Source organism: Nicotiana sylvestris, chromosome 3, assembly GCF_000393655.2.
Source record: "Nicotiana sylvestris chromosome 3, ASM39365v2, whole genome shotgun sequence".
Classification (NCBI taxonomy): Eukaryota; Viridiplantae; Streptophyta; class Magnoliopsida; order Solanales; family Solanaceae; genus Nicotiana; species Nicotiana sylvestris.
The window spans coordinates 98,083,280-98,109,029 of NC_091059.1; the positions used below are offsets into that span (position 1 = coordinate 98,083,280).

Genomic DNA, 25,750 nt, shown 5'->3' on the forward strand with positions numbered 1-25,750 from the left:
CATCAATAGACTCCTTATCACTCCCTGAGTTCATTCATACCAAAAGCATCAAAATCCAACACAAACGACCCCTCAAATCTCAAATTATAGGTCTTAAATTACAAGCCCTAGTTCTTCAATATTAGGCTTAAATTCCATGATTAATTAGGTCGAATTCACAGTAGAATCGAGTATTAAGTCAATAAATCTTACCTCCAAGTATTTTCCCTTGAATCCCTCTTCAATCCTCTTCAAAAAGCTCTAAAATCGCTTTAAAATGGTGAAAGTTAACCCCAAAATCGCAGACAAGATGACTATTTAAACATTCTGCCCAGGCCTCAATTCCTTCTTCGCGAACACGGTCAATACCTCGCGTTCGCGAAGCACAATCTAACTTTGACCAAATTTCCTCTTATGCGAACGCGTCCAGTCCCTCGCGAACGCGATCGTTCCTCAGCCTAACCTTTGCGAACGCTCTCCCTTTCTCGCGAACGCGATGAACAAATTAACCTCAAACCCAGCTGCCCAACTTCCTCTATGCGAACACGGAGCCTCCCTCACGAACGCGATGCACAACGACCCTAGCCATTCTCGATCGCGGAACCTTCCTCGCAAACGCGAAGGCTAAAATATTAGCCTCACCACCTAACCCTTCGTGAACGCGAGGGTCTACTCGCGAACGCGAGGGTCATTTCTCTACAACACTGGATAGCAGTTTTTTGCACTTTTTCAAAACATGAAATGGTCCGATTGACCACCCGAAACTCACCCGAGGCCCCCGGGACCTCAACCAAACATGCTAATATATCCCATAACATCATTCAAACTTGTTCTAACCTTCAGAATGCTCAAAACAACATTAAAACACCAAATTCACATCGGATTCAAGCCTAAGAATTCCAAAATCTTCTAAATTACGCTTTTGATCAAAATCCAACCAAACCATGTCCGAATGACCTAAAATTTTGCGCACATCCCAAATGACACAACGAAACTATTGCAACTCTCAGAATTCCATTCCGATCCCAATATCAAAATCTCACCTATCAACCGGAAAACGCGAAAAATCCAACTTCGCAAATTCAAGCCTAAATCTACTCCGAACCTCCAAAACACATTCCAATCACGCTCTTAAGTTACAAATCACCTCCCAAAGCTATCCGAACTATTGGAACTCACATCCGAGCCCTCTAATACATAAGTCAACATCCGGTTGACTTTTCCAACTTTAGCTTTCTCAAAAGAGACTAAGTGTATCAAACCCTTCTCAAAACCTTTTTGAACCCGAGCCAACAAACCCGATCACATGTAGAACCGATAAACAAAGCAATAAGAAGAAGAAATGGGGGAAACAGAGCGGTAACTCATGAGACGACTGGTCGGGTCGTCACAGCTTTAATTAGTTTCGATATTAGGCAAAATAGAAAGATAGGTTAATTATGCAAATTAGGTATAATTAGAAATTAACTTTAAAATGATTAATATTGAAAATAAGTTAAGGAAAGAAAGGGCCGATTTCTTTATACTTTGAACTGGGCCAACAAATTAGAAGGCCCAGTTGCCTTCTAAACCATCCGCCCCAAGTCCACATCTGGACTAGGCTCCTCGCTAAACTAAACGACGTCGTTTTGGCATGAGTCAATCCCAGCCATTCGTTGATCAGGATCCAACAGCCAGGAACTAATCCCTCTTTCTATTAAAAGTATCCGAATCGGCCCCCTTACCCCAAAAAATATCACAGACTATCACCTCTTCCACTCTCTTCGCTTCGCTGCCGGAAATCGCCCCACAGCGGTGGACAGTCTGCAAATGCCACCAAATTATCACCAGACACTCTCCTTGTCTCCCTCATTCTAATCCACAACTTGTTCCTCTTTTACTCCCCAATGTTCACGATTAGTAGATCTACAAATCCATTAACCCTTAAATTTCTCCTTTTTGTTTTCTTCTTCAATTTCGACCAGTAACGATTTAAAACCTACATCAATCATTTTCTCTTAATGAGGGCTATCGATTGGCGTTGGTAATAGATCGTTCACGATGGCCGGAATCCCTTTTACTGGAATCCTTCGTCTTTGTCAAAATCCGTTGCGGGCTTTGTCCAATGAAATACTTATCGGACATAAAGATTCCAGATAAGTGTTCATTGGATGAAGGCAGCTATCATTTAACCTCGAAATTTTGGCATTTGATTTGAACTTGAGCTTCTGGTTTTACCAGCTCTGTAAATTTACACTCTTTAATTGCTTTTTATTATTTTTTAGATTGTTCGCATGTCGTGGATTAGACATTAAATTTTTAATTTAGGTATTAGGATATTAGTAGACATACTTTAAAAGTAGAAAATTGTTTACCTATATTGACTTTAGTCAAATTGCACGATTAATTGGTGTTTGGGTTCTCTAGTTTGTTTTAATTGTTCGATTTGACTTTGAGATTGGCTAGTATTGGTTTTTTTGTCTGATTGAGTCTAGTGAATCCGTTGAATTTAGAGCTGAGAGAGGAGGTTATGGATCGTGGGCCTGCTGACCACAAGGCCCAGGCTTTGGTTGCTGGCAAAGTGCAAAAATGGGGGGGGGGGGGGAACAGAGGGTAGTAAAAAAAATAGTTTGAAAAGGGATGGTTTAGCAAATAAAAAAGGGAAGGGAGGTCAGATGTAAGGAATATGGGGAGTAAAAAACAGAAAGCAGGAGGGGGTAAAACAAAAGAAATAACTGAAAGATGCTGAATTCTGTTAATAAAAGGGACCTTACTCATTCATTCATTCACTCTCACTCACACACTCACACACTCACACACGCCTTTAGAAATATAGAGAAGCAGCTGAAAATCTAGAATTCTAGATCTGAAGAACGAAAAAAAAAGATTTCAAAATCTGTTCTAATTTCTGGTGCTTTACTTCAATATTTTATGGTTTCTCGAGTTTTTTTGGGACTGGAAATTGAAGTCGTTAGCTGTTTCTGTTGCTGAATCTGCCGTTTAGTAGCTGAACATCATCTCTTAGCTTCTTCAAACCTTTATTTGGTCCTTTTAAATCGATTTCTTGCATTTAGGTATGTTACACTCACTTGTAATCCTTTATCAAGTTCATGAATGGAAATCTGAGTTTATTTGCGATGCATTTGTGCTTGATTTCTTTGATCCAACCTGTTTAGTTATTTTTTGTTATCAGATTTGACTATAGTTCTATTTCTGCTAATACCTGTTTGTTACCTGTGTATTTGAAATAATTTTCTTAACTTAAAATCACTTTTTACTTACTTCGGATGTTGTTTTGGTGTTAATTGACAAAAATAGCGACTCAATTACGATCACCAGAACTAGAACTAATCAGCTATAAATTTGATCACCAGTTGGTCAAATTTATCAACTGAATAGTTTCAAGTTCAAATTAGGCAATTGTGAAATTCTGCAAGCCAGTACTTGTTAAATTAACAAACAGGGATGGGCGAGATTGGAAAAATAAGAGTGCTTGCGTAGTTTCAATGAAATTACAGTTGTGATTGTTAGAATAATTAGTCAGATGTTATAAATAAAGAGTATTAAGCTCTTATATTCGTTTGTGATTAGAATTGTGTAGACTTAATTGAACAATCAATTTTTGTAATCTCAATTGTTAAGTTTGGATATATGTTACTGGACATGTTAAACAGCAGTGATACTGTTACTGTAATTTGATTTTCATTCATTAATTACCTGTAGATTTGTATAGCTATATTCAATTGTAGCCATGTATGAGTGTGGGCTGGTGGTCCTTTGCACCTTTCGGAATAGTCAAAATTGTATGGGGTAGCCACTATTTAAAGTGGTATTTACTTTTTATCCAGTATTTTTAATGCTGAGCAAAAGTAGCCACTAGTTTATTAAAATTAATATGAAAGGACGTTGTCACCCTTTCCTTCCCAAACGGAAATACAATGGTATCACAAGTTGGATAGATACGCCATTTTCAGATTCTCTTTCTGGGCTATTCTCTCTGCATATTCTTCCTCCATTCCCAACCTCCATTTTCTTTCTTTTTCTTTATCGTCTTCTTCCTGTATATTTTGCAACTATGTATTCCATCAAGGATTTCCTGTAAAAAGCCTGATTTCAGCAAGCATAAAACTAGGGAGATCACTCACTGCTTCTTTAGCCCCAAAAAGAGAGGGAAAACACAAGATAATTACATAGAGTGCGGGTGTGTCTGTGTGTGTTATTGTGTGGTTTCATAGGCAAACAAAATTAAGACAAGAGAGTTATAAGAAACTCATAGAAAGAAAAAGATACTAAGAGTTAATGGAGGGGGGTGGTTCTGATTTCATAAAGCTTTCTTCGAGTTCCAATTTCAAAAGTTAAGGACACTTGTCCTAAACTTAGAACTACAAGTTCAAAAGTTAAGGACACTTAGTCCTGAACTTAGACTAACAAGCTCAAAAGTTAAGGACAATAGGTCCTGAACTTACAGTTACAAGTTCAAAAGTTAAGGACAATAGGTCCTGAAGTCCTGAACTTAGACTAACAAGTTCAAAAGTTAAGGACAATAGATCCTGAACTAAGGCTAAAAAGCTCAAAAGTTAAGGACAATAGGTCCTGAACTTAGGCTAAGAAGCCCAAAAGATAAGGACAATAGGTCCTGAACTTAGTCTAACAAGCTCAAAAGTTAAGGACAATAGATCCTGAACTTAGACTAATAAGCTCAAAAATTAAGGACACTTGGTCCTGAACTTACAGTTACAAGTTCAAAAGTTAAGGACAAGTAGTCCTGAATTTAGACTAATAAACTCAAAGGTTAAGGACAATAGGTCCTGAACTTAGACTTACAAGTTCAAAAGTTAAGGACAAATAGTCCTTAACTTAGAGTTACAAGCACAAAACTTAAGGATAGGTGGTCCTGAAATTCGAGTTTCAAGTTCAAAAGCTAAGGACATGTAGTCCTGAAGTTCTGAACTTAGAGTTGCAAGTTCAAAATTTAAGGACACTTGGTCCTGAACTTTATGAGCAAAAGGGTGTTTTCGTCCGGGCAGGTAAAGTTTATTAAAGCAGTGGTTAAAGACTAAAGACATTTTAAACAGTGACTTAAAAGCAAATACATGTGTTATTAGTGGCTAACCGTGCATTTCCCCTTCAGAATACTTAACCCAATAACAAGTTTGACAAAACCTGTATATAACAGAAGAGTTCACATGGACTCAAAAATGAGCTATAGGCCAGCCAAAAATGCATTGGCCCATTTAAGAAGCCTTTAATAATTAATGTTGAGCCTATAAAGTCCTACCTTAGGAAACTTGATTGGGCCAATCTAGCCCAAACGATCTACTATACGCTCAAAGTTGGTAGAAATGGCGAGGGGTAGCCACTGTTTAAGCTGGTATTTACTTTTTATCCAATATTTTTAATGCTTAGCAATAGTAGCTACTAGTCTATTATAATTAATATGAAAAGATTGTGTTACCCTTTCTTCTATCTTTATCTCTCTGATCCTACGTATACAAATATCTACTTGCAACTTATTAAGACAACTTTTACACCATACAAGGTCTGAATTGATCGTATCCTGAAAGTAAGAAAGTGAGATATGGAGCAGAGTTAGTAGACCTTGAGCTACACTAGAGGAAATGAGTTACTAAGAGAAACAACTCTTAGAGGGACGGTCAAAGCATATGTCTTAGACTTCCATTTCTCTAATGCTACTTGAAGCTCTTCATCATCGTTATCTTCCACATTTTCTGATTTTCCAACTCCAGTGCCTATGTAATTCAAAATCCATGGAACCAAGTAAAATAAGCAGTAAAAAATAAAGAGGGAGAGAGAGAGGACAAGAAACTTTAGACGAGATTTTCATGCAACATTCATTAGTATCAATGATATCAAAAGCAATTAGGCAAATAATGACACTAGTTCAAGTTCAAAAGTTAAGTCCAATAGTTAAGGACACTAGTTCAAAAGTTAAGGACAGACAGTCCTTAACTTACAGTTACAAGTTCTAAAGTTAAGGACAGGCAGTCCTTAACTTACAGTTACAAGTTCAAAAGTTAAGGACAATAGGTCCTTAACTTTGATTTCCAAGTTCAAAAGTTAAGGACAAACAGTTCTTAACTTACAGTTACACGTTCAAAAGTTAAGGACAAGCAGTCCTTAACTTACAGTTACAAGTTCAAAAGTTAAAGATAATAGGTCCTTAACTTTGACTTACAAGTTTAAAAGTTAAGGACACTTGGTCCTGAAGTTTGAGTTCCAAGTTCAAAAGTTAAGGACATGTAGCCCTGAAGTCCTGAACTTAGAGTTACAAGTTCAAAAGTTAAGGACATGTGGTCCTAAAGTCCTGAACTTAGAGTTCCAAGTTCAAAAGTTAAGGACATATAGTCCTGAGTCCTGAAGTCTTGAAGTTAAGTACAAAAGTTAAGGACATGAGTAGAAGGGTATTTTCGTCTGGGCAGTTAAAGTTTATTAAAGCAGTGGCTAAAGACTAAAGACATTTTAAATGGTGTCTTAAAAGTAAATACATATATTATTAGTGGCTAACCCTGTACTTTCCCTCAAAGTTGGGCCTAATTTGTAAAGGCACAGTTGAATCATTATAATTACAATACTTTTCCTCGCGCCTAATCTATTACATCTGTTTCCTCTTAATTAATCAAGTTCATAAAAATTTCAACGCGAACTAATAACAATGTATCGCCTAAAAATAGCATATTTGCTAATAGTTATTCTTTCCAAGCTCACAAGGTTTTCCATAATCAAGCCTCATATCAATCTCAAACAAGTTTAGGAATCTTAAACATGCGTAGTTGCTTTAGGCGCGTTTTAACTAATAATTCGTCATCGATATGGATATGATTCCCGTGGCATAACTATGACACCTAATTTCAAATTCAAATACACGCTCTTCTGACTTGACCCAAACTTCAAAGTAATAATAAATTAAATATGGCATAAATTGCGACTGCATTTCACGTGGTTCGATTTGCAATATGTATAAAACGAAAAGTGTGCGACATCGTAACTTATTCTAAAATAATTCCATAAATACATAAAAATTATTAAAATATGCAAATAAAAGTGGTAAAAGGTAACAACACACATAGGTTTTTAAAATATGTAATAATTAGACAATTAAGCCGAGTATAAATATGAAGCGACTATGCTAAAATCACATAATTCGGGAATACCTCACACTTTCTCTCAGGTTAACAGATTTCCTTACCCGGTCTTTTATATGTTTCACAAACTTTAACAGAGTCAAATTTTCCTTGAATTAGGATTTAAACAAATGGGTGACTTGGAACACCGTAATAAGTTATTCCAAGTGGCGACTCTATAAAAATTAATAAATAATCCCTTTTTAATAATGTCACTTTAATTGGAAAAACTCATTTTCTCGAAAAAAGGTGTGACATCTCTGGCGACTCTGTTGGGGAAACGAGCCTAGAACATCTGGTGCAAGGTTCAGAATTTAAGCTTAGATAATTGTTATACTTTGCTTTCTTGTTTATTGTCTGAAATTATATATTTGAGCCTAATGTGCTAAATATTGTTCTTTATCGCTTTAATATTGCGTGAATTGTATACAAATTGTTACGCAATCATTCTTCTTTCTGAGTCTTTTACATCTTCTGGGAGCACACGTACGCGTGACTTTTTTCTATTAGAGTGTCACACCCCTAATTTTAGAACGAGGATCGAGTTTGTTGCAAAACTGGTGAAGCTTCTGTATCCTGGTACGCTGCCCCCTCCATCGACTCGAGTTGTCTGCTCAGGTAAGTCTGGTCTAGAACTTCACACCTCTTTAGGTTTAAACCTAGAAGAACAAAGCCTCATGTCAGATCCTAGTAGGTACGCTTGTTTGCATCAAGTGCATTTGATTTATGAGACTGAACACAGGGGTTGAGTTCGTCTAGGACAGGTGTACACAAAAATAAAAGACCAACCCTATGCATTCTTACGTGCTACTTGTATATTTATTTTATCTGGTTTGAATTTTTACCGACTTTTAGAATAGGGAATAGAAATAAAGATTTAGGAGAGAGAAAATTTATCCAGTTCTTTAACAAAACCCGTATTTGAAAAAAATATCCGAAACTCTGTCGAATTCTGAAAGGGTGTTACAATATATGCCAAATTTGCAAGCATGTCATTTCCCCCTATTTGACAAACCTTCCCAAACTACACAAGTCTGGTGCTCACTGGTTGTGAAGTACGTAGGCAACCTTTGTGGGTTCGGGCCCACTTTTAATAAAATAACCCCAAAAAGAAGAATCTGATAATTTTTTTTAAAATATGGTCTTCACCCTAAGCCGTTCTTGTCGAGAAAGCCTTAATGCATTCTTCCGGGATGCAGAAGGTTATTTTTGTAAGAATAGCCACAAGTCAACCCGAGTTAGTCTTTTCCCCAAAGTCAACACCATTTCGCAAAAAGAACCCTAAAAACATTCCTGAAGAGTTGACGGGCCATATTTTCAAAAACAACCCCTTTTTTCACTGATTTTATTAAAATAAAATTTTTAAATTTAGCCACCCTTGTGTTTTCGAAAATAGTGCTGGTTTCTGACCTTTTGCCCTAATTTGCATGCAGATTGGGCACTGTTTAGAATTTACCTTTTAGAGTCTTAGATGAGGTTCCATATGTGGTAAAATGACTTAGGGGAGGTCAACCAGCGTTCCGTGACTAAGGTACTGGGTGGTCTTATCGGTTTGCTAAAGACTACACCCAAGGTTGATCTGATTAAGGCAGTAATGCCGTTCTGGGACTTAGCACACAATGTTTTCCACTTTTCAAACTTTGAATTCACCCCGACACTGGAGGACATAGCGAGTTATGCAGGATCTGATAAAGGTCTTAGGCACACGTATCCACTAGCCCCGAGAGCTGTTACACCTCATAAATTCTTGAAGCTTTTAAGCATTAGTCAGCAAGTTAAGAATGAAAATTTGGCCGAAGGTTTTTGTACCTTCCTTTTATGTATTGTCGGTATGGGGATTCTAAGTAATTTGGGGCTTAAGACATCGGTTTGTGCCACCATGTTAAGAAGAACAAGTGGGAGTCACGCAGAGGCTTGGATTTTATTGTTGCATTTTCGGGCATTCTGTTATTCCCAAGGGAGGACACACATATAGATTTGGGCCTCGCAGGATTGGTGGCTTTCTGACCAACAAGGCCAACCGTGCTCTCGAGCTGATGATCCTCACATATATTTATTGAGCCTCGACATCTTGTAGAGCTGGCGCGAGATTTTTTAAGGTTGTAATCTATTGTTGCAGATATGGCTGGTAGAGCATCTTTGCCATCGCCCTAGATACATGATCCATGGGCTAACCAGACTCAGTTGCATTGAGAAATATTGGACCAGGATAGGTGGTTATAAGTTTTGGAAGGTACTGAGGCTTGGTTCACACGTCTTTGCTTGTTAAATACAAATCAAATCGAGTGAACATTCAGTTGTCTCTTGGTCGATGAGATTATTTACATGTGTGCCGATGTCTGCTTTCTGTTATTAATGGGTCTTCGAAGTGTTCATCCTTATGCCCCACATCGAGTTCTACGCCAATTGGGAAGGTATCAGACTGTCCCTTATAATGAAGATCTGAGTACACAGGTTGTTGAGTTGCGCCCAGGGGTTGCTTTCCCTGAAGAAATGGTTCGCCATATTTGACATAGATCTAGGTTTTTGGAGCCACACACTCAGGTACGAGATATGTCGTCAGGGGAAGTAGAGTCTAGCTACACGACATGGTATGATAAAAGAGTGTGGGTAAATCAAGAGCCGAAAAGACCCAACCAAATACCACATGTCCAACAGTTCACGGATGAGGAAAAAGAACAGTAGGTCTGGGCAGCCAAAGAGGAAGAATATTGGGCCACTATCAGCAAATTAAAAGATCAAGTGATAGCCCTTAAATTTAAAAGTGGTTTGCAAGCTACCGAGGATGAGGGAGAAAAGAAAAGGTTAGCTCGAGAAAATGAGGCCCTCCTAATCTAGCTCCATGAAATGAAAATAGCATCAGAGACGCCCGTGAGGAGTGAAAGAGACCAAAGGATCATTGTCAACTTGAGGAAAAAGATGTTTAATCATGCAGCCGATCTAACAAATTCCAAAAAATAATTGACAAAGGCTCGGGCAAGAATAGTCCAATTAGATTTATTTTTTCTATTGTATCAGTCATTTCAGATTATCGAGTCTATAGTTTATTTTATTACTTCGAGTCTATTATTTGCTGTCCATTTTGAGTCTGTTGTTATTCCTACTTCAAGTATGTATCTTTTTTCATAGTCAGTTTAAATGTCATTTCGGGTCTTTGTAATGAAAACCTCAAAACGATTTACTTTACTTTTACACTTATTTCCCTGAACTACGTAATGGTCTGATTCATGAGGGCTCATGATATTTAGGCAATACTCAACGGATTCCCTTAAATCCATAAATAAACTGAGGGAAAAAAACAAAAGAGAAAAACAAAGAGAGACAAAAACAAAAAGAGAAAAATCAAGAGTGATAAAATCCAAAATGAGAACGTGAAATTATTACCCCCCACACTTAAATAGTGCAGATTCTAGAATAGACGATCAGCTGGTGACATGATCGAAGCTAGAAGGAAGTCACACGTTTCATTGGTTCTGTGCCAAATGTCTTACCGAACGCTGCAACTAGGGCAGGGCGACCCATCTTGCATGTGGAAATGGCAGAAATTACTATGCTTGGTAACAATATAAAAGGGTAGTAAGGCTCTTTCTCTTTCATTTTTAGAAGTATCAGCAGAACAATTCTTCTAAAGTACTCTCAACGCCCCTTTAGAATTTTCTAGCAAATTAAGGAAAAGTCGAAGGTGAATCTAGATTTAACAAGATTTAACTTGAAGGAACTTGGAATCATTGTTGTAACACCCATTGTCTGGTGGCATTGGTTATGAAGATTCACTAAAGGCAAAGTTAACCACCATAGAAGTGAAGTTAGCTCCACAACAAAGATATGTAGTGCAATCTTCTTTCTTGGCATGAGTTAGTGTAAGTCTCTCCTTATTTCTAAATGATTTCTATACTGTAAGGATTGGTAGTTCTAAGTCCCCTAAGTGATATTATCCTATTCCTATGCGTGATGTTATCCTGTTCATGTGCGTTCTTGCTGGTAGCATGTCTTTCAAAATCCATATTGTTTCTGGTTAATATCTTATGGTCAGAGGGTATGCTTCATTCTGAAGTCTAAACTTGTTATCTCCTGAAACTGTTACTGCATTGCACTTATATATATGTATTTATTTACTCCACTGAGCCGCGCTATAGTCGGCTTGCTATGAAACCTATTTTGCAACCACTGATCAGTTGGGTATGATGGGGCATGACATGATGACATAACTGAGCCCTTGGTGTGGCCGAGTACGATGATGTATGATATGAGGCTACCGAGTCCTCTTGAGGCCAGCTATGCCGAGTTATGTTAAGACCAGGTACAATCAAGATCTCCTGAGGCCGGGTATGGAGTGATAAAATTTTCCCCAAAGAGTGGCTGAAGGTATGTATATATATATGTATATATATATATATATATATATATATATATATATAAAATCAAATAATACATGTCCTAGTAGGAGGATGGGTTTTACAAAAGTTGCATGCATTGATGATTCTTGGTCCATAATTTCCCAATTTCTTTTAACACCCTCGGTGGTTTGTCTTCGATATTAAGTTTAGAATCACGTACTCATATCTCTTATGCTATGACTCTGATTTACTTGTGTTTCTTAGTCATACATACTCAGTACATTATCTGTACTGACACCCCTTCCTTTTTGGGCATTGTGTTCATGCCCACAGGTACAAATAGACCCGGTGATGTCCCTCCCCATTAGGTGTACAATTCAGTTGTTGGTTGTTGCTCTCATCTCATTTGGAGTGGTTGTTCAGAAGTTAATAGGTACGGGGGAAGATGTTGTAAATGTTTTGGGTATGGTGGGGCCCTATCCCGACAAAGTTGTGTGTATATATGCTTTTTTGTACTCTTAGAGGCTTGCAGGCTAGAGTACAATTGTAATTATGTATAAAGTGCTAACATTTTCTTTTTTAATCAGTTGTACTCATTTTAAATTTTGGTGACTCTCACTTAGAGGCCTCAATGACCCGAATTTATGAATAAGAAGATGAAAGAGCACATGTTGTTTCGCACAAGCCTCCGGGCGTTGTGTGCCGATCGCACCTCCCAAGATTGGGGTGTGACAAACTTGGTATTAGAGTAGGTCGTGTTCTAGAAAGTCTGCAAGCCATATCCAGTAGAGTCTTGTTTATGTGTATGTGGTGTACTATACTTATAAACATGAGGCTACAAGATATTTAGAGCGACTACCCTTCTTTGTAATCTAGATCGTGCGATATACCTGACTCATAAGAATTCGATTCTAATCCTTATCTTGTTTATGTTTATAGTAATGTCTACTACGAGACATCAAACAGTTGTTCAAGGACTAAATGAAGAAGAAGGAGAAGGGACCAGTCAGGTGCCACCTGCCCCTATGGGTCAACATGGACCCCACGATGAGGTTGGAACTCATGTTTTTGGGAAAGCACCACCACCCCCGGATCCACCTAGAGAAGTAATGAACCCCTATTCCTCCCCTAGTTGTTCTCGAGCAGGATTTAGTCATGAGAAATACTATAAAGTTATTGACTCAATTAATGGCCTCTCAGGCCCAGCGTTAGGCCCCTGCCACCTCAAATAAAATGGTCAACACGAGAGTCCAAAATTTATAAATTTGGACCCCTGGTGTTTATAGGAAACCCAACGAAGATCCCCAGAACTTTCTAAACCAAATGCAGCAGACCTTACGAGTTATGCATGCCACTAATACAAAGATCGTGGAACATGATTCATATAGATTAGAGGATGTTGCAGTATCTTGGTATGAGATGTGGGAGCATTCTAAGGGACCTCTTGCCCCACCGATGGGATGGAAGGAGTTTTCTAAAGCCTTTCTGCAGCAGTATTTGTTCGAAAGAAAGATGATTCATTAAGGATATGTATTGATTATTGACAACTGAATAAAGTAACCATCAAGAATAAGTATCCACTTCCAAGAGATGATATGTTTGATCAATTGCGAGGTTAAGTAATTCTCGAAGATTGATCTCAGATCTGGGTACTATCAGTTAATGCTCAAGGAAGAAGATGTTCGAAAGACAGCCTTTCGGACCCGATATGGCCATTACGAGTTTCTTGTTATGTCCTTTGGCCTAACCAATGCACCAACGACCTTCATGGATCGAATGAATCGAGTATCCAGGTTGTATCTAGATATTTTTGTGATCGTGTTCATAGATGATATCCTAGTGTATTCTCGATCCGAGGCAGAGCATACAGAACATTTGCAAATGATTTTACGCACACTTTAGGATCACAAATTGTACGCTATGTTTACCAAGTGCGTGTTCTGGCTGAGCTCGGTGACCTTTCTTAGGCACATATTATCCAACGAAGTTATCAAGGTTGATATCCAAAAGATTGAAGCAGTTAAGAGTTGGCCAAGTCCCATAACTTCTACTAAAGTACGTAGCCTCTTGGGTTTACTATCGAAGGTTTGTGAAAAATTTCTCATCTATAGCTAATCCGCTCATGAAGTTGACGCACAATACAACAAAATTCCAATGGGTCAATGTTTGCGATAAGAGCTTCCAACAATTAAAGAATCGGTTGACCTCGACACCAGTCCTAATGCTCACTGAAGGACCCGAGAGGTACGTGGTATATTGTGATGCCTATAGAGTGGGATTGGGTAGTGTTCGAATGCAATACGGAAAAGTTTTCACTTATGCTTCAAGGCAACTAAGGAAGATGATAAGTGGGAATTTTGACTAATTATTAGCACCTTTTTACTTTTGTTTTAGTCCGAAAGTATTGATTTATGTTCCCAAAACTAATAAAAGTGTACAAATTGTAGAAATATTGGAAGTTTGGTCTCCCATGATTAAATCCTACTCAAAAAGGAGTATTCTAAATCACAAGGAAATAAAGGGCGCAGAATCAAAGAAGTGCGATCCGCAGAAGAAAGTACGGACTACAAAATTCACTTTCCATCTGCACCCGCAGAGGAAGTAAAAGCACCCAGTAGAAATATGGCCAATATGCGGATCACTCATGAATTGTGCCACTGCAGAACAACGTTTACACTGACAAATGATTCAAAGTTCAGAGAGTGTGCAAAAGACCAAAACCTGAAGCCTTGTTGAAGTGCGGACCGCACAAGAACTGTGTAGCCGCAGAAGATGCTTCACAATCGCAATCCAGAAATGTGCGGCTGCAAAATCCGAACTTCTTCCAACTAAAGAGATCTGCATACCGCACATGGAATTGTGCGGCCGCAGATCCTCCCGAGTGGCATTTTTGTCAGCAAATTTTTGGCCACTATAAAAAGACGAGTTTTACATTTTTGGTACAGTTTCAAAGTTTGAGTTGCTGTAGCCATTACATTTTGCCTTTTTAGGAAGTTTGTGATTATTTTAGTATTTAAACATTATATTTTATTATTTTAATCTTTAATTATGAGTTAATTAGCATTTCTTCTTTATTTTCTTTAATTCCCACTATGAGTAGCTAGATTCTTATTAGGGTTGCGACTCCACCCTAGTGTGTAAACCTTATGGGTATTTAATTTAATGCTTATTTTTGATTGGGTGTTGATTATATACCTTAATTCATGCTTCAATTTCAGAATTAATGGTTGAATATATTGATTCATGCCTTTTTGACTTAGTCTCTACTTGAGAAAGAGGGACGCAGTCTAGGATAACCTGGCTAACAAGGAATTGGGCTAACTGAGAGTTTGATTAGCCTAATTAAAAGGTTCAAACTAGAGATACTAAGAACCCGACTTGAGCTCATAGCAACAATTTTGTTTGATACCCATTTGGACTTGAGAAAGCCAAATTGGGCAAAATCACTCTTTGACCAAGAGGTATTAAGTGGGTAATGTAGAGTTGAGAGCTATAATACACCCCAATCAAAAAAAAATAGTATTAATGTATTTAACCCTTTAGGCGAACACCTAGATTATGGTCACATCTCAAGGCTTTTTAACTATTTAGAAAAACTCCAAAAAGAATCGTATGTTTCTAGTTTCTTTTCCTTAGCATACAATTGTTAGAGTAATAGTAGAAGTAGAAATCAAAACCTTTTGTGGAAGTAAAAATTTAGTTAATCCATTCTCTTTCTTCAAGTGTATACTCCTAACACCCCTAGTAACTCCCTGAGGAAATCAATCCCAATTCTTGTTGGGTATTATTCTTCCAACGACCGTTTCCACTCATTGTTGAGTGCCAATTGGATGTGGATCAATTTTTAGCGCCCTTGCCGGGAAGTTAAAACGGTGTTAGAATTTTATAAATTTGGACCCCCTGCTATTTACATGAAACCCAACAAAAATCCCCAGAGCTTTCTAAACCAAATGCAGCGGACCTTACGAGTTATGCATGCCACTGATATAAAGTCCGTGGAACTTGATTCATATAGATTGGGGGATATTGAGGTAGCTTGGTATGAGATGTGGGAGCATTCTAAGGGACCTCTTGCCCCACCGATGGGATGGAAGGAGTTTTCTGAAGCCTTTCTGCAACAGTATTTGTTCGAAAGAAAGATGATTTGTTAAGGATATGTATTGACTATTGACAACTAAATAAGGTAACCATCAAGAAAAAGTATCCACTTCCAAGAATCGATGATATGTTTGATCAATTGCGAGGTTAAGTAATTCTCAAAGATTGATCTCAGATCTGGGTACTATCAGTTAATGCTCAAGGAAGAAGATGTTCCAAAGACTGCCTTTTGGACCCGATATGGCCATTACAAGTTTCTTGTTATGTCTTTTGGCCTAACCAATGCACCAACGACCTTCATGGATCTAATGAATCGAGTATCCAGGATGTATTTAGATATTTTTGTGATCGTGTTCATAGATGATATCCTAGTGTATTCTCGATCTGAGGCAGAACACACAGAACATTTGCAAATGATTTTACGCACGCTCGGGTATCACAAGTTGTACGCTAAATTTACCAAGTGCGTGTTCTATCTGAGCTCGGTGACCTTTCTTAAGAACATAGTATCCAATGAAGTTATCAAGGTTGATAGCCAAAAGATTGAAGTAGTTAAGAGTTGGTCAAGGCCCACAACTCCTACCAAAGTATGTAGATTCTTGGGATCGGCCGGTTACTATCGAAGTCTTATGGAAAATTTCTCATCTATGGCTACTACGTTAATGAAGTTGACGCACAAGACAACAAAATTCCAATGGACCGATATTTGTGAGAAAAGCTTCCAACAATTGAAGAACCGGTTGACCTCGACACCAGTCCTAATGCTCCCTAAAGGACCCGAGGGGTACGTGGTATATTTGATGCCTATAGAGTGGGATTGGGTAGTGTTCTAATGCAATACGGAAAAGTTTTCGCTTATGCTTCAAGGCAACTAAGAAAGTTGATAAGTGGGGATTTTGACTACTTATTAGCACCTTTTTGCTTTTGTTTTACTCCGAAAGTATTGATTTATGTTCCAGAATCTAATAAAAGTGTGCAAATTGCAGGAATGTTGGAAGTTTGGTCTCCCATGATGAAATTCTACTAAAAAAGGAGCATTCTAAATCACAAAGAAATAAATGGTGCAGAATCAAAGAAGTGCGATCCGCAGAAGAAAGTACGAACCGCAGAATTCACTTTCCATCTGTGGCCGGAGAACAAGTAAAAGCACCCAACAGAATTATGGCCAATGTGCGGACCACGCCGCAGGACAAGGTTTGCACTGACAAATGATTCAAAGTTCAAAGAGTGTGCAAAAGACCAAAACCTGAAGCCTTGCTGAAGTGCGGACCGCACAAGAACTGTGAGGCCGCAGAAGATGCTTCATAATCACAATCCAAAAATGTGTGGCTGAAAAATCCGAACTTCTTCCAATAAAGAGATCTGCATACCGCACATGGAATTGTGCGGCCGCAGATCCTTCCGAGGAGTTGTCCGCGAATTTTGGGCCACTATAAATAGACGAATTTCACATTTTTAGGTAAAGTGTCGAAGTTTGAGTTGATGTAGCCGTTACATTTTGCCATTTTTTTCTCCCACTCTTTCTGTGAGGCAAAACCTCACCACAATACACTACTCTACACTTCGACACAAGAGAAGAGGATCGGGCACTTTCTATCTTCGGGATAGGAGTTGTCGGTCTTCTTTAAGAGAACTTTTAGGAAGTTTGTGATTATTTTAGTATTTAAACATTATATTTAATCATTTTAATATTTTATTATGAGTTTAATTAGCATTTCTTCTTTATTTTTCTCAATTTCCACTATGAGTAGGTAGATTCTTACTAGGGTTGTGACCCAACCCTAGTGTGTAAACCTTATGGGTATTTAATCTAATGCTTGTTTATGATTCGGTGTTGATTATTTAGCTTAGTTCGTACTTCAATTTTAGAATTAATGATTACAAATATTGATTCATCCTTTTTGACTTAGTCTCTACTTGAGAAAGAAGGACCTATCTAGAATAACTTGGCTAAGAAGGAATTGGGCTACTTGAGAGTTTGATTATCCTAATTAAAGGGTTCAAACTAGAGATAGTAAGAACCTGACTTGATCTCATACCAACTATTTTGTTTGATACCCATTTGGACTTGAGAAAGCCAAATTGGCAAAATCACTCTGTGACCGAGAATTTTTAAGTGAATAATGTAGAGTTGAGAGCTATAATACAACCAAATCAACAAAACATGTATTAACGTATTTAACCCATTAGGAGAAAGCCAAGGTTATGGTCACATATCTAGGCTTTTTAACTATTTGGGAAAATACCAAAAACAATCATTCGTTTCTAGTTTCTCTTCCTTAGCTTATAATAAAAATAGAAGCAGAAATCAAAACCTTTTGTGGAAGTGCTAATTTAGTTAATACATGAGGAAATAGACCCCGACTCTTGTTGGGTACTATTCTTCCAATGACTGTTTCCACTGATTGTTGAGTGCAGACTGGGCGTGGATCAGAAGAACGAGTAGAATTACCCAACTCACGACTTGGAGCTAGTAGCTATTACACTTGCCTTGGAGATATGGCATCACTACTTGTATATAGTTAATGTTGACATATTCACTGATCATAAGAGCTTGCAGTACATATTCAAGAAAAAAGAATTAAATCTGAGGTAGCATAGATGGATTGAACTATTAAAGGACTATGATGTTGACATTTTATACTATCCCAGGAAAGCAAATGTTGTAGCTGATGCACTGAGTTTTAAGTCCATGGGCAGTCTATGACATGTGGAAAAGCAGAAGATGGAGATGACTAAAGATTTGTAGCGGCTGGAAAACCTAAGCATGCGATTACTTGATACCGCAGCGTAACAGTCACAATTTGAAATTCTTCTAAATCCTCGCTAGTAGCCGCAGTGAAAGCACGACAATTTGAAGATCCAGCCTTGGTGAAAATAAGGGAAAGTGTTCCATGTCAAAAGAAGCAAGTGTTCGAACTATCTGAGGATAGTGTCCTTAGATACAAGGACCGATTGTATGTGCCCGATGTCGGGAAACTCCGAGAGCAGATTATGGCAGAGATTCATTGGTCCTGATATTCTGTTCATCTGGGGTCAACTTAAATTTACCACGATCTTTGATAGATATACTGGTGGAATGGCATGAAGAGGGACATCGCCAAATACGTCGTTTGGTGTCCAAATTGTTAGCAAGTCAAGGTTGAGCATCAAAAACTGGGAGGGTTGCTGCAGAATATGGAAATTCCGACATGGAAATATGAAGTGATCAACATGAATTTTGTTACCGGGTTACCATGATCACGCCGAAAGTTTGACTCTATACGGGTTATCGTGGAACGACTCACCAAGTCGTTCACTTCCTACCACTTAAGACTACCTTCTCAGCTAAAAATTATGCTAAGATATACATTAAGGAGATAGTTCGACTCCATGGGGTTCTGATTTCCATTATATCAGACAAAGGGGACTAGTTTACAACTACCTTTTGGATATCATTTCAAAAGGATTGGGAACAAAGATCAACCGTAACATAGATTTTCATCCACAAACTGATGGCTAAGCCGAGCGCACTATTCAAATGCTTGAAGACATATTACAAGCATGTGTTTTGGACTTCAAAGGAGATTGGGAGGGTCATCTACCACTCATCAAATTTTCTTACAACAACAACTACCATGCTAGTAAAAAAATGACACCATATGATGCCCTATATGGGTGAAAGTGTAGATATCCTATTGGCTAGTTCGAAATGGATGAAGTAGAGTCATTGGGGCCAGATCTGGTACAACAAGCTGTAAAGAAGGTGAAGCTAGTTTGAAACCAATTGTTGGCTGCACAAAGCACTCAGAAATCTTACTTGGATAATCTGCGACGAGATTTAGAGTTCAATATATGAGACTGGGTGTTCTTGAAAGTATCACCTATGAAAGGCATGATGAGATTTGACAAAAGAGGCAAACTCAACCCGTGGTACATTGGACCATATCAAATCATATAGAAGGTCGATCAAGTGGCTTATAAGCTTGAGTTACCCCCGGAATTCAAAGCAGTACATCCATTATTCCATGTGTCTATGCTCCAAAAGTGCTTGAGTTATCCATCACGTGTTACCCCTATTGAAGATATCCAAGTTATAGAAGACATATCTTATGAAGAAATCCTGGTAACCATCTTAGATCGGAAAGTCCATATGCTACAAACTAGAGAAGTGGCTTTAGTTAAAGTACATTGGAGGAAGAAGAATAAGGAAGAAATGACATGGGAAGTTGAAGAATATACGAGATCTAGATACCCCCATTTATTCCCCCACTATGGAAGGCAACAATATTTTTATCACGATGGGCCATGATTCAACATTCGAGAATAAATGTTCCGAATGGATGATGTTACACTCCACACTTAAATAAAGTGTGGTAAGTGTGGATTCTAGCATGGCTAATCAGCTGGAGACACGTTCAAAGCCAGAAATTTCATTGGGTCTGCGCTAGGTGTCTCACTGGGCACTGCAACTGGGGCAGGGTGACCCATTTTGCATGTGGAAGTGGCGGAAATCCCTGTTCTTGGTAACAATATAAAAGGGAAGTACGGCTACTTCCCTTTCATTTTTAGAAGTATCACCAAAGTAAGTCCTCACAAATACTCTCAATGCCCCTTTAGAATTTCTTAGCAAATTAAGGCAAAATCGAAGGTGAATCTGGATTTAGCAAGATTTAACTTGACGGAACTTAGAATCATTGCTATAACACGCATTGTCTGGTGGCATTGGTTCTAAGATTGATTAAAGGCAAAGTTAACCACCATATAAGTAAAGTTAGCTCCTTAATAAGGTATGTAGGTCAATCTTCTTTCTTGGCATGAGTTAGTGTAAGTCTCTCCTTTCTAAATGACTTCTGTACGGTAAGGATTGGTAGTTCTAAGTCCCCTCAGTGATGTTATCCTATTCCTGTGCATTCTTGCTGGTAGCATGTCTTTCAATGTCCACATTGTTTCCAATTTGTATCCTATGGTCGGAGGGTGTGATTCATTCTGAAGTCTATACTTGTTATCTCCAAAAACCATTACTACATTGCACTTATATATACATATCTATTCTACTCCACTGTGTTGCATTATACTCATCGGGCACGTCACCTACTATGCAACCACTGATCAGTTGGGTATGATGAGGCATGACATGATGATATTACCGAGAAGGCATGGCATGATGATATTACCGAGACCTTGTATGGTCGGGTATGATGATGTGTGATTTGAGGCTATAGAGTCCTCTTGGGGCCGGCTATTTCTATTGATATCGGATATATCCGAGACCTCCTGAGGAAGGGTGCTGCTGATTTCTCTAAGGGGCTGGTTATGGAGTTATGACATTTGCCCCAAGGAACGGCTGAAGTTGTATGTATGTATGTATATATATATATATATATATATATATATAGTATCAAATAATGCATGGATCCAATGGGAGGCTGGGTTTTAAAAAAGGTTGCATGCATTTATTGTCACGACCCAAACTGGAGGGTCATGACTAGCACCCGTGCCATATTTTTCGAGCACCAACGTACATTTTATCTAACCTTCCTTATTATCTTTAAGGTCCGACAAGATCAATATAAATGGTAGACATGGATCATAACAACTACAATGAAAGATAATGGCATGAACATATATAACATGGGATCACCAGATACCCAAGAAACTATATATAAGGTACGAGCTACCACGCTGCCATGATAGAATACAACAAAAATCAACCGGGACAAGGCATACCAAACTATACATGAGTTGACATATGTATATGAGCCTCTAAAGGAATATAGTGCTGCAACATTACCGGAGCAGGGCCCCGACATACCCATAAAATCTATAACAAAAATGCATACCAAGACCACGACAAGCCTGGTGAAGGGATCTCGCCAATAACAGCTGAACTGGGCAGCCTACTATGGTGGGGGAACTACGTCTACCCACCGATCAAGACCTGAAACACGACATGCAGCGTCCACAAATAAAAATGATGTCAGTACGAATAAAGTATTGAGTATGCAAGGTAGGAAAGCATAAGTATGAACAGTAATATGAATAAGGATAGAGAATATAAAACCTGTAACATCTGGGTACCTCTGTGGGCACTGACATGAAATGCATGATACAAACATATATATATACATAAACTTTTAAAATACATACCTCTACGGGTATCATCATCATCATATCGTACCCGACCTCAAAGAGAACCCGGTAAAAGCGTACCCTGCCATCATAAGGCTTGGTAGAATCGTACCTGGCCACGTAGAGCTCGATAAAACCCAACTGATCAGTGGTTGCACAATAGGTGACGTACCCAGACGCCTATGGCATGGCTCGGTAGAGTAAAATAGATACACACACACACACACACACACACATATATATATATAATGCATGCTGGACTCATTGGAATAATATTCTGAACTTTTCGAAGTGACGTAAGGTCGACATCCTCTGTACACGTTATTTGGACTAACTCTTCATCATGAATCTTACAAGAATAAGGAAGTAACAACAACATTGATAACATAAGAATAAGAGAAGCAACATCAACATCAATTTCTCCATAAGAAGGGAAGCAATGTAAGTACTGCTAGCTTCTAAGAGTAGAGTATCTTTGGAAGCTCGTTCATCACATTAATGTACAATCGGAGTCATGAAAAAGAAGGAAAGAGATAGCCTCACATACCTTGTATATGTACTTTCTAACCTCAAGATATGCAAATTTCACGACTCCTTAGTCTACAATAAGAGAAATGACGCTATCGTTATCGTTTAGGCGTCGTAACTATTATGTATCTAGCACAACCTATTTTACGAGGAAACGAACAATACCTACCCTATTTATATGACTTCCCACAAGTAAAAAAAATCACTAAACAGCCCAAACAACATCAATAATAATCATATTGATCCTCCCAAAACAGTCCACCAACCAACAACAATACTACCAAGCCTTTCGATATATATTTCACAAGTTCTAGCTTCAACGACTTAGCCGCAACTTGAATAATATTAAATAAATGTAGAGTAAGAGGATCCTTACCTTTAAACAGAAAGAAAAACTTCAATTTGACCTTAATTTTCCACGAAATATCCCTCCAGTGATGCCACAAGAACAAGGAAGCAAAACAAGTAATCAATTAGGGGTTTTCGGCACTACAATCACTTTAGAGGACTTGAAATCACCTAGGGTTGATATTAAAAACTTGAGGGTATATTTATAGAACATAAACCACTTAAAATAGCCTCCCACACGAGCTATAACAACAAAAAAATGAGCAACAACAAGAAGAACAAGAAACTTACTAGCGCCACGGGATTCCCGACACTTGATTTGTGTTGTTTGCCCTTTGTTTGGGTCTTGAATCATGAGAGAAACTTGAGAGGATGTTTTTAGGGTTATAAGGTCTGAATACAATAAAAAATGAATTAAAACGGGGTTGAGACCTCTTTTATATATATTCATATGTCTTAAACCGCCTATGTGGGCCTCATAGAGAGGTGCTTGCGCAGTCTTGCGAAAATGCGAATATCTCTCTACTCTGAGATGGTATGGATGAACGGTTTAATGCGTTGGAAACTAGACATATATATTCAATTTGGTGGCCATATTACCCCATAATTACCAGTAAATTTGGACAAAAGATTAGTAACATTTGACCTAAAGTTTAAATAAAATTATGAACGTAAGTTGCGCCAACTTTTGTCGACCTTTGTTTCATAACTCGTTTGACTTCAAGATTTATGATATGGATATTATATGATTAAAATACCTTACAATATGACATCTTGAGTATATTAAGCACCTCTAGGTTTACCCGAAAATATGGCTGGCAACATCCTTGATTCGTTTAACTTCTAATACTTGTTAACCACCCTTATACACCTTTGTATCATTTAAGACCAATAGGATTAACTTCTTTTTATCTCAAAGATAATCTCTTCTTGGATTTATGTTGACCAACTTACAGCATAAACTAACGTACGTGAATTGGGTTGTAATACACTCCCTCCCTTAGGAACATTCGCCCTCGAATGTAAGGGTTTATGGGGAGTCCAAATCATCGTGGATTCCAATGGAAATTTTCGATCGATTTTCCCCTATAAAATGGTCACTAACCAAACTTGTAAGGAGTTAAGCCCATCATATGGCCTCACAAGGTTATATAAAGCATAATGGATACGTACATTATCTGCATATCACCATTTTGTATTAATGAAGAGTATTCTCAAGCTATTGCTTACCTCATAGAGTTGTTTCACCTTCTAATGCGTCCTGCGTTCACCTAGCATCCTCATTATCTTTATTCTGGAATAGGAAAGGGTATTTAGACTTCATCTTCTCTTCTTCTTCCCATGTCATTTCTTCCATATTCTTGTTCCTCCACAATACTTTGACGGAAACTACATCTTTTGTTCTTAGCTTGCGGACTTGTTGATCTAATAAAGCCACTGGCACTTCTTCATATGATAGATCCTCTATAACTTGTACATCTTTGATATGGACGACTCGAGAAGGGTCTCCACTACATTTCCTCAACATAGAAAAATGGAATACTGGATGGACAAATTCCAATTCGGATGACAATTCTAACTCATAAGCAACCTGTCCAATACGTCAAAGAATTTTCTATGGACCGATATATCGCGGACTCAGATTACCCATCTTCTGAAAACGCATAACACCCTTCATTGATGAGATCCTCAGGAACCCAATCACCAACCTCAAACTCCAAATCACGACGTCATACATCGGAATACGACTTTTGCCTGCTTTGCGCTATCCCAAGTCGTTCTTGTATCACTTTGACCTTCTTAATTGCTTGGTGAATTAAATCTGGCCCATATAATTCTGTTTCACTAACTTCAAACCATCCAACTGGTGATCTACATCTTCTCCCATATAGTGCTTCGTATAGAGCCATTTTAATACTAGAGTGGTAGTTCTTATTGTAGGCAAATTCAATGAGTGCTACATGGTCATCCCAATTCCCCTTGACGTGTAGAACACATTCTCGTAGCATATCTTCAAGTGTCTGAATGGTACATTCAGCTTGTCTGTCAGTTTGTGGATGGAATGCAGTGCTGAGATTCACTTGTGTGCCTAAACCATTCTGGAAAGATCTCCAAAAGTTAGCCATAAATTGCACTCCTCGGTCTGATATAATAGATACCGGCACACCATGAAGCCTAAAAATTTCCTTGATATACAAGTTCGCATAATCTTAGCTGTGTAAGTTGTCTTAACTGGCAGAAAATGTGCACATTTTGTAAGTCGAACAACTATCACTTAGATGGAGTCAAACTTATGATAAGGGCGAGGTAATCCAATAATGAAGTCAATATTAATCACCTCCCATTTCCAGGGTTTCTGATGCTCGATCTTTACTTGTTGACAATTAGGACACTATTCTACAAATCTGCAATAGACTTTTTCATGTTATCCCACCAATACTGCTCTTTAACGTCATGATACATCTTTGTCGAGCCGGGATGGATCGAATATAGGGATTGATGAATCTCAATCATAATCTTCTCTCACAACCCTGCCACATTACGCACACATAATTGACCCTGGTATCTCAGTTCCCCATCTCCTCCTATCTCGAAAGCCGTAATTTTACACTACTGAATGCTCTCACTTAATCTTACTAAGGTAGGAGCTTCGTATTTCCATGCTTTTACCTCGGCAACCAAAGATGATTATGCTGTATTCTGTACAGTAACACCTCCATTATCAGAGTTAAACAATCTGATTCTCATATTTGCAAGCTGATAAAGCTCTTTAGTCAACCCTTGTCTTCTTGACTCAATGTGTACTAAGCTTCCCTTTAACTTACGACTGAGAGCGTCTGCTACAAAATTGGCTTTACCGGGATGATACAATATCTCGATGTCGTAGTCTTTTAGTAATTCAATCCACTTGCGCTGCTTAAAATTCAACTCCTTCTGCTTGAAGATGTATTGTAATCTCTTGTGATCTGTGTAGATATCAACATGGACGCCGTATAAGTAGTGCCGCCATATTTTCAATGCATATATTACTGCAGCCAATTCCAAATCATGGGTTGGATAATTCTTTTCATGCTTTTTCAGTTGTCTTGATGCATAATAAATCACCTTCCCATGCTGCATCAATACGCACCCCAAACCTATACCTGAGGCATCACAATATACCACATAACCTTATGTTCCTTCAGGGAGAGTGAGCACTGGCGCAGACGTCAATCAATTCTTTAGCTC

General features: G+C 38.3%; 1 long non-coding RNA gene across 2 annotated transcripts; it reads left to right on the plus strand.

Annotated features, from left to right (window-relative positions):
- Positions 1-2,680: 2,680 nt before the first annotated feature.
- On the plus strand, positions 2,681-17,364 carry LOC138888742 (uncharacterized). 2 transcript variants are annotated; one of them, XR_011406112.1, is made up of 2 exons: positions 2,681-3,032; positions 16,522-17,364. It is a non-coding gene; the product is annotated as an uncharacterized lncRNA (long non-coding RNA). The 2 variants fall into 2 exon arrangements; XR_011406113.1 differs by lacking the exon at positions 16,522-17,364 and adding an exon at positions 11,771-12,040.
- The last annotated feature ends 8,386 nt before the right edge of the window (positions 17,365-25,750 follow it).